The sequence below is a fragment of the Petaurus breviceps genome, unplaced genomic scaffold, assembly GCF_028583685.1.
Source record: "Petaurus breviceps papuanus isolate PSGF00001 unplaced genomic scaffold, PetGlider_PUasm1.0 90977, whole genome shotgun sequence".
Taxonomy (NCBI): domain Eukaryota; kingdom Metazoa; phylum Chordata; class Mammalia; order Diprotodontia; family Petauridae; genus Petaurus; species Petaurus breviceps.
In genome coordinates, this window is record NW_027187391.1 from 356,110 (window position 1) to 368,695 (window position 12,586).

At 36.3% G+C, this 12,586-nt stretch overlaps 1 long non-coding RNA gene across 1 annotated transcript in view; it reads left to right on the plus strand.

The window, feature by feature from the left end:
• Positions 1-12,586, plus strand: part of LOC138153287 (uncharacterized) — a 66,900-nt gene that overhangs the window by 7,171 nt on the left and 47,143 nt on the right. Inside the window, exon 2 of the long non-coding RNA XR_011166328.1 lies at positions 6,980-7,075. This is a non-coding gene — a long non-coding RNA (uncharacterized lncRNA). The remainder of the gene's footprint in view (positions 1-6,979; positions 7,076-12,586) is intronic.

Consider the following 12,586-nt stretch of genomic DNA (forward strand, 5'->3'; position numbering starts at 1 on the left):
TCTTCACTGGGTATATTTGGTTAGTGTGAAAGGGAGAAGTTAAGAATGACACCAAGATTTTGAACCTATGAGACTTGAAAGATGGCAGTATCCTGTAATGTTAATGGGAGTTGAAGATCTTCCCTACCCATTAATAGGCCTCATATGGAGCCCAACAAGAGAAGCTTGATTAGGGGAGACTTGTTTTTCAGGAAGGCCCACACCTTTTGGTACTTTGTAATTAGGCAGTGGGTCACATGGGTTGTGATGCCCTCTGACCCTGAAGAAGTAAATACACTCTGAGGTTAGCATTATGCTTTGGGGCTTACTCATGGGATCAGTGTTCCAGGGATGTAGCTAGATGAGATTCTGGGGAGCCATTAAGGAGTTCTCTAGCTTTAAAAACCCAGATGTTGGTGCTCCTCTCTCTGGTAACTATGTATGTAATGGTCAGACAGTTGGATCTGTCTGTTGATCTGTGATGTATGTATTATTTGGTCAGACGGTTAGAAGCCCTTTCCGTCTTTATGCTATTATTTCTGCTTGTAATTTCTGTTTGTATTTTCTCTGAAGTTCAGGGTGCTGATTTTTTCCCCTGAACTAAGTAAATGATATATATGTTTGATTAAAGTAAGATTGTTGACCCCTTTTGAGTTGCTTTCCTTTAGAAAAGCAAAGAACCTGTGCTAGCAGCCCTCCTGTGTGCTGGTGTTATTGGTCTTACGCCCCTACAGCAGTTGAAAGTAGCATTGTTGTTACATACTCCTAATAGAAATAGAGAAGTTCAAGAAGACAGATGATTTGGGGAGAATTGATCATTAGCACAATTTTGGATATACTGAGGCAATAGCTAATAATAATAGCTAACATTTATATAGAACTTAATATCTACTGGACACTGTCCTAAGTGCTTTACTGTTACTGTCTCATTTGATCCTCACAATAATATTGGGAACTAGGTGCTATTGTCCCCATTTGCATTTAAGCAAACCGAATCAACCTGAAATCAAGTTACACGTCCAAGGTAACACAGCTAATGTGTGTCTGAGCCTGGATTTGAATGCAGGTCTTCCTGACTCTAGGCTCAGTACTCCATCCACTGTGTCCTCTAGCTGTGTGAGGTACAGATAGAGTTAACATATAATCCATTTCATTTTGTAAGCTGTTTATTTAGTGCTTTCTATGTCCAGTGTTTCCTAATTTTCTTCTTGAAGAAATCATTCATGATGTGTAGGTGTGAGATTTCTGCATAGCCTACAAATCTTTGACCTCTTCTTTTCTTGATCCTAAACTCTAATTTAGAACACTTCATCCCCCATGTCCATTCTTCCTCCCTCTCTGAGCATTAGAATATGCATTGATTTAACTTGGATTGTATTACCAAATCCTTATCCTTTACTACTGATGATGCTGGTGTTTAATCTTAATTTATCTTCTTGGTGGTCTTTTTCCTTATGCTCATCATAAAAACTGTTAAACTGATATGACCAAATGTCCCACTATGATGTTTCTTGCTGCCTACGTAGTTCCATGAGTTTCTTTATTTGGCTCTGCAGGGAGAACTTTTGAGCCATCTTCCCATTTAGCTGCAACCTCTATGTGTCTTCTAAATTCATTTGTAGAAAAAATGTCGATTTTTATATGATTTAGTTCCTATAGTAGTATGTTGACATTTTAGTCATTGAGTCAGGATCTGCTACTTATATCTCACATGACAACACTGTAGACAAACAATGAACTGGGCCCTGTTTTGAATAGGAGGAAAGAGAGGACCCTGTTACATTTCAGAAATTGCATTATGTTTTCATTGACCATAAGCTTCTCCCTGCAAAAAAAAAAAACCCATTTCTTAAAATCACCAGTATTGTTCTGCTGATGTTATATAGCTATAAATTCTCAAGGAAGACAATAGCTAAATAATTAAGATATTATTATCCAAAGGAAAAAAAAGATAGACATAGTAGTTGGTAATAGACTATAGCATTCTTAAATATTCAAATAGACCTGCGGTCTCCCTGATTTGGGAGTTCCCTGAAACAATGAAGATTGCAACTAAGCTATGCCTCCCTATTCCACATAGCTCTTATCCGTGTTTGACCAAAGGTTCACAGCAAAGCAAGGGAATCAATGGAGAGTCTTGCTCCTGTCACATGACCATGACCAGCCTCTCTTCCATTCCTGCCCTATGCTTCTTTGATATCCTTTACACCTGTTCTCCAGAGTTTCTCATTTTCTATATGCTGCTGCTTGCTCATATAGCCATGTACCTCTCAGTCGCCTTCTGTGTGATAACTCATTTTGGTTCTTTGGAGGTAGTAATGTTTCTTATCTTGCTACTCCATAGCAATACCAATAACATATTAGTGTGGCATGAGATGGGCCTTTGCTTTTGTGGGGAGCTTGGGGGTGAATAAAAGCTTTGCTGTTTCCCAAAAGCAGTTAAGCCTTTCTCTCTTCCTCCTGTCCTGGACCCAGTTCATTTTCCATCCCTACTTTGTGTCCCACATAGAAATATTGTTGGACAAGCTCTATGGAGTGTTTATCCAATTGCATTTTGATATCTAAGCAACAGATATTCTTCATCTACTTATTAATTTGTACAGAGAGATAATCCACTCTCCTTTGAGTGATTATATATCTCTTTGAGTAGGACCTGCATTAATCTAGGTCTTGATGTTAGCACAAAGTCAGAAGCATCTCTAAGACCTTACCATCCATTGGGAATCTCTCTTTATCCCAAACTCCCTGTGGGCTAGATATCCATCAGAGCAGCAAATACCTTTTTGGGGCATGCATCTCCCTGTTTTATGTGTCACTTGATGCTTGTTATCAGAAGGTTTTTGAACAGAATTATTTCTGTTATTAAATCTTCCATGAAATCTTAGTTCTTCATATATGGATAAGAGATTCTTTGTCTCCTATTCATATGTGAAACTAAAAAGCTGTGTTTCATTTTACCAAAACAAGGACTTTTTCATAATCTATAAACAAGAAGAGTAAAGGGATCTTATATTCTCTATATCTTTCAGATAGTTAGGAAACAGTAAAGTGTGATCTATTGTTAAGAAACCTGCTTATTCCCAAGTAAACACTCTCACTTAGGATGTCCTCAATTCATCTTCACTAAGATTATATATCTATAACTATAATAACAAACATATAAATATGCATAGATGTATGTATATACATACATGTAGACCTGAAGTCAGGAAGACCCATCTCTCTGACTTTAAATTAGGTCTCAGTTACTTGATAGCTATATGACCTCAAGTAAATCACTTAACTCCATTTGAATCAGTGTCCTCATCTGTTAAATGAACTGAAGAGGAAAATGACAAACCATCAGTATCTTTGTCAAGAAAACCCCAAATGTGGGTCACAGAGTTGGACTGAAATGACTGAACAATAAGAAAAACAACCATATGGGAGAATAGCCATAATTATGATTAATAATCATAACTGTGATTAATGATGATAACAATGAATAGGAATGGGATGAACTCACCCATGAAACAAGAGAATAGTTCAAAGACTTAGAAAGTAAAATTTAAAAATATGCTGTTTAAAAGAAACACAGTTAAAGCATAAAGATTCATACAGAATTAAAGTACTGGAGTTATCTATTATGCTTCAGCCAAAATAAAAAAGACAAGGGTAGCAATCATCTTAGAGAAGATAGCAGCCAAAACAGACTTAAGAAGATAAACAGAGAAACTACATGTGCCATAGACAGTCAGCTAATATTGATACTAAATTCTTAAAGAAAATGGGGAGAAATAGACAGTACACCATAGTAGTGGAGGACCTCATTTTAGACCTAGATAAATCTAAAGATAAGAAAGAAGCTTAAAAAGACCTGAATATAATTCTAGGAAGTTTAGATATAATAGAACTTTGAAGATAGTTGAATAGGAAGAGAACAGAGTATACATATTCTCAACTGTGCTTGGGACCTCAACAAAAATTGCCCATTTATTAGTGGGTGGGTGTGTGAGGGAGTGGGGAACCTCAGAAACAAGTGCAGAAAAAAAAGCAATATTAAACATCTTAGGACCATAATGGCTTGAATCTTAAGGTTTATCAAACAACAGGCTACTATGCTCATTTGCTTCTATATATTGAATTAATAAATTATAAATATATATGTAATTTATATAACATATAATTATATATAAATAAAAGTATTAATAAATTAATAAATATCTTAATTTCTAACAGTGATCATCAGTATCTTTACACCACAGTCAACAAATGGTCAAAGGACATGAACGGTTTTTAGATAAAGAAATCCAAGCTATAAATAACTATATGAAAATATGCTCCAGATAGCTATTCATTTGAAAAATGCAAATTAAAACAACTCAGGTTTCACCTCATGCCCATCAGACTGGTAGAGTTGGAGAAAAAAAAGAAAAATGACAAGTAATGGAGATACTATGGGAAAATAGGTACGTTAATGCACTGCTGGTTGATCTATTAATTGGTTCATCTGTTCTGAAAAACAATTTGAAACTATGCTAAAAAAGTTTACTAAACTCTGCATCCCCTTTAATCTAGTTATACCACTGCAATGGTTATACCCCCAAAGAGTTCAAAGGAAGAGAAAAGAAACTCAAATGAATAAAATTTCAGCACCTCTTTTTGTGATGGCAAAGGACTGGGAACTGATGACGTATCTATCAGTTGGATGACAGGCAGAATCCTTGTCAGGCTAGAACATTGAACTGAATTGAATAAAATGAAATTGAATGGGAATCAACCTAAACTCTTACACTTAAGCTAAAAACATCAGCTTTATAACTGTAATATGGGGGATACATGGCTAGATAGCTGTTCATCCTATAAAGATCTGGGAGTTTTAGGGAACTATAAACTCAGTAGGAGTCAATAGCTGCCATTGAGTAAGACATGGCATCCAGGTTTAAGGAGGCAACAGTCCCACTGTACTCTGCCCTAGCCATATTACATTTGAAAAATTGTTTTCTGTTCTGGCACTAAGTCTTATGTAACATTGACAACTAGAGAATATTCAAATGAGGGCAAGTAGGATTGTGTAAGGTCTTGGAATCAAGATGTATGAAGGTTAAGATCGCTGGAACAAAACACAGCTGTTAACCTAAAGCACTATGTCAGTGCTAGTTATTGTACCTCCCAGTGCCTAGCAGGCCCCTGTAGTTCTTGAATGTAATCTCCTTGAGAGTAAAGATTGTGTCATTCTCTGTATTTGTATTGCTAACTCCTATCATAGTGCCTGTTACATAGTATGCCCTTTATTGATGCGTGTTGATTTATTTTTGAGTGTTTTCTAAAAGTCGATTGAGTAAAATACATATCATTTGTACATGGGCTCTAGAAAAACAGAAAAAGTAAAGCATTATGGGACTAAAAACATGTCTGCTTAGAGGCAGTGGAAAATGAATGACTAGTATGCATATAAGCAGATGATGGCATAGAACAGTATGAGAAAACCCTAGTCTGACTCAAGATAATGCTCACTTTGAATACACAAGTTTCAGGGGCGGCCAGGTAGCACAATGAGTAAGAGCACCGGCTCCAGTGTAAGGACAACCTGGAGATCGAATCCCGGGCCCAGACACTTAGCACCCACCCTGAAACACCTGGCCGTGTAACCTTGAGCAAGTTACTTAACCCCAATTGCTTAGGGGTGGCCAGGTGGCTCAGCGAGTGAGAGCACCAGCTCCAGTGTTGGGATGACCTGGAGATCAAATCCCGGGCTCAGACACTAAGCACCACACTGTTACTTAACCCCCAATTGCTTAAAAAAAAAAAAAGAATACATGAGTTTCCTCTAACTAGAGACAGACCTTAGAGTCAGCATCTCAACCTAAAGACTCTTTTCTTATATCTTAATTTTTATTGTTCAGTCATTTATTTTTTAGTTCTGCCTGACTCTTCCTGACCCCATTTGGAGATTTCTGGACAGAGATACTGGAGTAATTTGCCATTTCTTAATCCAGCTCATTTTATAGATGAGAAAACTGAAGCAAACAGGGTTAAGTGACTTGCCAAGAGTCACACTATTAGTCACACTAAGGCTAGATTTGAACTTAAGGAGATGAATGTTCCAACACATTAAAATTTGCACCATATTTTACATGCATTATCTTTTTTGTACCTCAACCTTATGAGATAGGTATTATAGATATTATTATCCCCATCTTCCAGATGAGTAAACTGAGACTGTGAGAGGCTGTCACACAATGGGTGATGAAGAAGGCAGAATTTGAACCAAGGTCTGCCTAACTCTAAATTCAGCATATTATTCACTATGCCATACTGCTTTCCATGAAGAACATAAAATGTTATGATTTCATAATTAACTACATATAATGATTAACAATGTAAATTAAGCAGCATGTTCATAATTTGCCTTAATTGTAATGAAAGGCTTCATTGATCTTAAGAAAAAGGGAGACTGATACTTTAGGTTTTAGGGCCACAAGGCTACAATCTCATCTGGAAATCTTAGGTACATTTGTTTAAATTGTTTTTAAGAGCTTGATTATCAACTCAGGTTAGATCAGGCCATGCTACACTGATTCACACTAACCCAAATCAAAAGAGACTTAATTTGTGAGCAAAAAAAGTCAATGTATTAATCTACGTTGTTAGCCCAGAAAGGAAGGGAGTGTTACTGAGCTGTGAGGTTAGTAAGGCATCATCTCTGAGGACTGTACTAGATTTGACCATGTCAACCTGGGAGAAGGGAGGGTTATTGCTTCTATTTGTGAGATAGTCTTCAAAAATATCACCTTTGTAGAACATGAAAGACCCAGTGTGGCATAGGTTCATGGATTTGGTGTCTGGATGTTTGGAGTGTGTTTCCTTTATAGTGTGAGGGTTAACCTGGCAGTTTTGTTTTGCTAGACAGCAGGAGATCTTAGGTACATAACACACCAAAGTGACTTTGCTCTGATATATATCATACTTCTGGGCTTATAATTTGTTTACCAAATTACTCCTCTATTTCTTCTTTTAGCCTAGGTGACAAAATCACTTCTCTTCAGCCCTCTATTGATCTTCACCTAAATGCTCTCAGGCATGTTTCTTCAAACTGGTTCCCAGATTTCTTCACGTAAGTACACCTTCTTAATAGACTAATTTATTTACTCCATCAATCTGATTTATTTAGCAAATTACTAATTTGTTTAACTTAGCTTTTCTTCCTTACCTTGCCATGTCAACTATTTTCTCCTTGAGTACCTTTTTTCAGAAACTTACTCCCATTTCTCCTTAATTTCCCTTGATCATCCTTGATTCTGCTCCTTCTCTTTCAATCTTCTTTCACAGAAGTTGGAAGTAGAATACGGACATGCAGATTGTTTGCCTCCAAATTTTCCTCAATATTTCCTAAGTTCCTCATACTCAGTCTCTGGTCTTTTTCACAAGTCCAACACCATTATATTTTCCTTCCACTTTCCAGCTTATGTCCTTCTCTCTTTTATTCCTTCTCTCATAAACTTTTCCAATGGAAGCTGGAAATAGTTTTGGCGGCCATATCACTCTTGTTAATTCAAATCAATCTTGCAATCCACCAAAACTCATAGGTATTTTTCAAATGAACTACAGTGTCACCATCTCTTCTTCATTTTGTACATATGAACCTAAATTTTGGAAATGAAGTGTAAGACTTTACATTTATACTTACATTATCATATTTTATATGTGTCAGTGTTTTAGGCTGTCAGAAACTTTTTAGATCCTTACTCTGTCATCCAGTGTGTTAGATCTCCTTCTAGGTTAATGTCATCTGAAAATTTAGTAATTGTGCTATCTATGGCTTTATCCAAGTCATTCATAAACACACTAAACAGTACAAAGTTAACAATGGATTCCTGAGGTCCTCCACTGAAGACCTCCTTCCAAGTCAGCCCCAGCCCATTAATGACTACTCTTCGTATTCAGCCTTTCATCCAGCACTGTTATCTAATCTAGGGCTTCTTAAACTTTTTCCACTGGAGACCCCTTCAGCACTTCTTGAACTGTGGGTTACAAGGTTCAACCCACAGTTTAAGAAGCATTGAATTCTAGTCTATATCAAGCTACCTCCTCCACAATAATAATAATAATAGTAATAATAATAATAATAATAGCTAACATTTATATGGGCAGCTAGGTATCCCAGTGGATAGGGCACTGGGCCTAGAGTCAGGAAGAACTGAGTTCAAATTTGGCCTCAGGCACTTACTAGCTGTGTGTTCCTGAGCAAGTCATTTAACTTTGCCTCAGTTTCCTCATCTGTAAAAAGAGCTGGAGAAGGAAATGGTGAATCACTCCATTATCTTTGCCAAGAAAACCCCAAATGGGGTCACAAAGAGTCAGATACAACTTAAAAACAACAAAAATCCTATATAGTGCTTACTATGTTCCAAGTACTGTGCTAAGCCCTTTACAATAATCTGTCTCATTTGATCCTTACAACAACCATGAGAGGTAGTTGTTACTATTATCCCCATTTTATAGATGAGGAAATTGAGGCAAATAGATTAAATGACTTGTCCAGGGTCACACAAATCTTAAGTGCCTGAAGCCAGACTAAAACTCAGGTCTTTCTGACTTCAGGCATCCACTGCACTAGAATAGAATATGAATTGTTTTCCTCAAATTCAGGTAAATTCTATCTAAAGCAGTTCTCTGATCTTCCACTCTGAGTATGGTCTTCTCAGAATGAGAATCTATTCCAATCTAATAGGAATAATTTCTGGTCATTGTTTTAATGAAATCATTTATCGGATGTGTTATATATGTCATGGCCAAGACAACGTGAGAATTTCCTCCTAGAATGATGCATTTTTCCCACAAAAGGAATCTTTTGTGTTCTGGTAACTCCCATCACTGGCTTTTGAAAGATTCCTCGGGCAGTTTCTCTGCTGGGTACTTACTTCCTCAATGTCCAGTTCAAGACACACACACCAATCAGGGATCCCGTTCAATTCATTGTGCAAATTAAACATCTGAAGAAGCAAGTCAGGCATGTTCTCAAATATTAAAACATTTCAATGGGATTTATAATGGCAAGAAACTTAGGACGTCAGGATTTGACAAGCTCTTCCAGGCTTGTAGAAACCATGACGCAAGTAATAAGCAGTGAGCAAAAAAAATTACAGCACTGCATATGTGGTGACATCATTAAGGGTGTTGCAAGCTTGTAATTAGGAAAGTGTCCCATAAGAGACTTAGGAGTAGTACATTTTGATGAAAATAAATTATAGAATATCTTGACTCATGTAATAACAGCAAGGAATTCATTGTTAATTTGTCTAAAGCTCCCTTTCATAGATGACATTGTTCTAGAGTTGTACAACAATCGGTGCCTCATGGCCATCTGGCCCTTTGCCCACACTGTAAGGTGAAATGTCAGTGGTTAGAAGCAGTGGTTTATGTTCCTCATGATGTACTAACACAGATTCAGAAGTCAGTAGCAGCAGTGACACCTCCACACCCTGCGTACACTTTTTTTTCCAGGAGATGATGAGATGTCTTAGAAATTATTACCTTTTGTGGAAGAAAGACAATAGAAATTGAGTAACCCCAGGAAGCTTTGATGGTGTTACTTTGCTTTTTGAATGGGGTGCATCAGTCAGTCAGTAAGAATTTATTAAGTGCCTAGTGGGCTTCTAGGCAGTGCAGCATATAGAGCAATGGACTGAGAGTTAGGAATATCTGAGAAGATCTCGGACACCAGCTGTGTGATCCTCAGTAAGCACTCTTAACCTCTATTTACCTCAGTTTCCTCAACTGTAAAATGGGAATATTAAAAGCTCCTGCCTCATAGAGTTGTTATGAGGATCAAAAGGGATAATATTTATCAAGGACTTAGCACAGTGCCTGGCACATAATCGATGGTATATAAATGATTGTTCTCTGCCCCTTCTAAGTACCTGGTATCATGCTCAGCCCTGGAGATAGGAAGAAAGGTTTAAAGATAGTCCCTGCCCTTGAACAACTCATAATCTATTTACTTATGTATCTTACTTTGAGTGAGTGTGGGAACCAATGGTGAACACTAATGGGAATCATGAGGTTAAAAAATTGACACTAGGTAGACCAAAAAAATCACAGAATCTCAATGTTAGTAGAAACCACATCTGGTTTCTGTGAGAGAACCTCTATTCACTAGCAGTAATTCAAGTAGGCACATCAATAGTACTTCCAGAAGGAGCCCAGAAAGCATTTCCTTAAAAAAAATCTGTTATTCTAAAATGGACAAATGCCAATTAATATGAACATTTCCATATATGAAGAACAGAAAAAGTACTGTTATTTCTAGGCATAGTTTCCTCACCAGTTATCTCATTGCTCACATTGGAGACCATGCTCTAAAAGAACTCCTACCCTGGGCCCAGCTGTCTAGATTGAGCACTGCCAGACAAGGAACAGTAACCCTAACCACTCTTCTCATCACTCCAGATACTTCTTTCATAGCCTCTTCTCCAAACATCTCTCTGCCACACCCATCCTTTTTCCTCTGTCTTCCCCCACTTCCTCTCCAGTTCTATATATGCACATCCACAAATCATGAGCAAAATAAACTCTGCCATTGTTCCTGGATAGGATATTAGTCTATTCTACCATGGTCCTATAACTTTCTCAACCACCCCCCCCCCTCCTTAGAGTGTAAGCTCCTTGAGGACAGGTGGTTATAGTTCAGTCCTTTCAGTCATGTCTGACTCTTTATGATCCATTTGCAATTTCTTGGTGAAGATCCTGGAGTAGCTTGCTATTTCCTTCTCTAGCTCATTTTACAGGTGAGAAAACTGAGGCAAAGGGTTACATGACTTGCCAGAGTCACATAGCTAGTGTCTGATACCACATTTGAACTCAGGAAAATGAACTCAGTCCTGGCACTCTATCCACTGTGCCACCTGACAGGGACTACAGGAAATTCTGCTATAATGCTTGTTTTGAAAACATAAATGATATATATTACGGAAAATTTGAGCATAACAGGGATTTTGTATTTGTTTGTGCATGATTTTATCAGCAAGAAGAAAGGAGAGAACACAGAAAAATGTAATAATTATTTATAAGCTGGAACCTTTTTGGTGAACCTACTTCCATAAGCAAACCTTTATAGTTCAGCCTTTCCTTTGGTGTTTCCTTTTTTTTTTCTTCTTTTAGTTGTCCCCATATCACCCAGTTTTGGTCACTAGGTAGGTCACAAATTTTAGATAAGATTAGAAACCACTCCTCTACTGCTGCTGCTTCTCAGCTCTTGTAGTTTTTTTCCTAAGTCTGTATCATATAGACTGTGAATATCCATTTAAGAATTGGACATCAATTATATGCTAATAAAACTGATAGCTTAAAAGAAATAGATTAATATTTACAAAAATATAAAATACTCAGACTTGCAAAAAACTACATAGCCCAATATCAGAAAAAGAAAGAACAAGCCATGAATGAACTCCCAAAGAAAAAGAAAACTTCAGGACCAAGTGGATTTACAGTCATATTTTATAAAAAAGTTATAAGAACAATTATTTTTCATGCTACATAAACTGTAATAACAAGAAAAGAAGGCACCCCTCCAATCTCTTTCTACAATACAGATGGGGTCTTGATACTTTAACCAGGGAGAGACAAGACAAAGAAAGAAAACTATAGATCTAAAAACACTATCCCTAATGAATATGGACATGAAAAAATTTAAATAAATTACTAGCAAGTAGGCTACAACATATTAAAAAAATATAGACGCTATGAGTGTATTAGGTTTATGCCAAGAATATAGAGTTCACTATGAGGAAGATCTTAAATATAATAAACTATTAATAAAATAACCATATGTCTGTATCAATAGATGCTAAAAAGACCTTTGATCAAATCCAACACCCATTTCTATTAAAAACTCTAGGAATCATAGGAATAAATAAACTTGTCCTTAAAACAGAAAATATTTTTGTAACTCCAAGAGCAAACATTTTATGTAATAGATAAAAGTTTGAGGCTTTTTCAGGAAGATTATGGGTAAAATAAGGATGCCTATTATCATCACTACTATTTAACAGTGCCAGAAATACTAACGACAGCAATAGATAAAAAAAAGAAATTGAGAAAATAAGCATAGATAAAGAGGAGACAAGAATATTACTTTTCTGTGCAGATGATATGATGCTATACTTAGAGAACCCTAAAGAGAGAAAAATAAAAATTAATTGAAATAATTACTTCAGCAATCTTACAGAATATAAAATAAATCCACATAAATTATCATCCTATATATAACCAATAAAAGTGAGTAGAAAGAGAAATCCTATTCAAAATAAGTGCAGAAACTATATAATATTTGGGAGTATATCTACCAAAACCAACTCTGAGACTATATGAATCCAAATATAAAACACTTAGAAATAAAGATAGACCTAAATAATGGAGAAATATTCATTGCTCATGGGTAGGTCAAACCAATATAATAAAAATGATGATATTATCTAAATTAATTTCCTTGTCAGTGATGTTTGAATCAAACTCTTGAAATCATTTATAAAACTGGAAACAAAAGAGTGACAAAATTACTACAGAGGAACAAAAGATCAAGTATCTCATGAGTAAAAATGAAAAAAAAATAGGAGGAAATTAACTT